Below are 2,387 nucleotides of genomic sequence, written 5' to 3'. Positions count from 1 at the left end.
CCAAAAACAAAGTGTTTATGCGGAAATACTTAAAACACGGACTGATTAAAGCCCATAGAGTCGAAATCCTCTCGATCGAGTAGGCAAAAACACTCGATCGACCAATGTTTCAGCAGAAGTCCCTCGATCGACCAGCAGGGCACTCGATCGAGGACTTGGTCAGGTGCAGATTACTCGATCGAGGAAGGAACCTCTCGATCGAGTCTTGGGGAGCTTAGGGACCATTCGATCGTCCTATAAACTGCTCGATAGACCACCTGGGTCTTCAATTCAGCTTACGTCTTCACTCAAATACCTCGTAATGCGTGCAACGACACTTCCAAGTGCAACATCTCACACTGGGACAATCCCGTCTCCTCTAAATGCATGCAAAAAGGACGGAAAAGAGCATGGTTCCGCTACTTTCGCGATCATTCCTACAAAAAGGACAAAATACACCAAAGTAGCCAATTCGGGGCAAAATACCATAACAATAGTATAGAAATGCATAGAAATACGTGCTGAAATAGACCAAAAAGACTATACATTAGGCACGTATCAGTTCTCTTCTGCAAGATGGCTCTTCAAGAAATGTAGATAATGCAATCTTACAAGCTAGGTTTGTTGATTGTTAGTTATTAATTTTGGTGCCGTTAAAGATTGGTTATGCCAAATGAAGAATGCTTCCACTTTCCCGATATTTCTTTCCGTATTCAGTGTATCTTACCTTAACCTTCCAATCTCGTTGTTTATTCGTCTTTCAAATTCCTCTTCTCTCGACTTGGTAACTACTCTTTAATTCTTTCTCCCGATTCATCCTTAGTTCGTTTTCTTCTTATAATAAAAGTCCATGTGGACACCTTCCTTTTATTCCGCAAGATAGTCCCCTTGTTCAAGAGAACCCGGTTTTGAAGGAATGTAACATTGGAGGGCGTGAACGAGTTGAGAAATTGATTGTTTAAGGTTTGAGTTGTATAGGAGAATATAACTTGGGATCCTTTGGTTAGTCTTGTTAGTTGTGCTTGATATGAGAGGCTAGTGAGTTGAGAAACACCATGGGATTTATGTCTATTGAGAGCTTGTTTGTTATAGATGATTGAGCATGGGTACTACCTTAGCACATAAGATGGAATGAACCTAGGCTACTTCATTTGAGAGTCTCGATGTTTCTTGTGGAGAATTAAAGGAATGATAGTTAGCCTAATCCTTGTAGGCCTTGAAAGGAATACAATAGGACATTGACGTTGCTTAATGGTTTGGTATCGTACTTTGGAATTAGCTAGTTTGTTAAACCTTTTGAGTTGACCAAATCTAGTATAGAGTAGCCCTTGTTGACCTTTCGAAATTTGAGAACACGTGGTTGACCTTATTAATCATATCTGAATTTGGGAATTTTGGTGGAATGTTGTTCGATGTAGTTCGTGAGTTCAAAGAGGTGATTTTAATTTATGGTATCGGAGACTAGAAGTATTAAGTGGTGAGATAATGGAGTAAACAAGCCATGGTACTTGGGGATGACATAGTAAGTGAAGTTCAATGACGAGAATTGTAAAGGAGGACAGGTTTGTTAAACCTTTGCTTCTAGTTTTACTTTTGCACAGTTTGAGGACAGGTTTTTGAGAGGAAGACTTGAGTACTCTCATTTTGGAGGTTATGGCTACGATATATGATAATTTTCAGCCAAAGGAGCACCACCTTCCAAAGGGGCAACAGTTACCTACCCCTTCTACCGGTAAATTCGAGTTTCGTTCCTCTTATATTGATTTAGTGGAACGGAATCGATTCGGGGTCTACCGAGATGAAGACCCCTTGAAACATATGGAAATTTTCACGGACTATTGCTGTTCAATACCTATACCGGAGGGGGTAACTCAAGATGAAGTAAAGGGGTTCATGTTCTTATACTCCTTGAAGGATTCGGCGCGAGATTGGTATCGCTACCTCGATAGAGTAGCAGCTGGAGTCACTGATTGGACATCTTTAGCACTAGCTTTCTACAAGAAGTACTTCCCGCTTTCGAAGACTGATGCCTTGAAGGGTAAAATCACGAGTTTTCAGCAAGGAGCCGACGAAGATTTTTGTGAAGCATGGGGACGTTTCAAAAGTTTGGTCCGAGCTGTCCCTCATCATGGTTTCCAGCAATGGTATCTTTGCAATCTATTTTACAATGCTTTATATGATGATTACAAAGTCATTTTGGATGCAGCTGCTAATGGTAGATTCCAAAATAATACCGGTCAAAGTAAAGGTTGGAACACCATTGAGGAGATGGCAGTCCATAAAGCTGAGTTTGGAAGTTCACGCGGTAAGTCACGAAAGCAAAGTGACGACATGACTGCTGTGGTGTCACTCATAACTTCCATTTCTACCCGTCTCGAGAAACTCGAGACTTCTGAAGCTTCCAAAGG

At 41.1% G+C, this 2,387-nt stretch overlaps 1 non-coding gene across 1 annotated transcript; it reads right to left on the bottom strand.

Annotated features, from left to right (window-relative positions):
• Nucleotides 1–2,005: 2,005 nt before the first annotated feature.
• LOC141645110 (small nucleolar RNA R71) lies at nt 2,006–2,114 on the bottom strand. Its single transcript, XR_012544700.1, has one exon. It is a non-coding gene; the product is annotated as a small nucleolar RNA R71 (small nucleolar RNA).
• Between the last annotated feature and the right edge of the window lie 273 nt (nt 2,115–2,387).

This window comes from Silene latifolia, chromosome 2, assembly GCF_048544455.1.
Source record: "Silene latifolia isolate original U9 population chromosome 2, ASM4854445v1, whole genome shotgun sequence".
Lineage (NCBI taxonomy): Eukaryota > Viridiplantae > Streptophyta > Magnoliopsida > Caryophyllales > Caryophyllaceae > Silene > Silene latifolia.
This window is presented reverse-complemented; position numbering and strand designations above follow the sequence as displayed.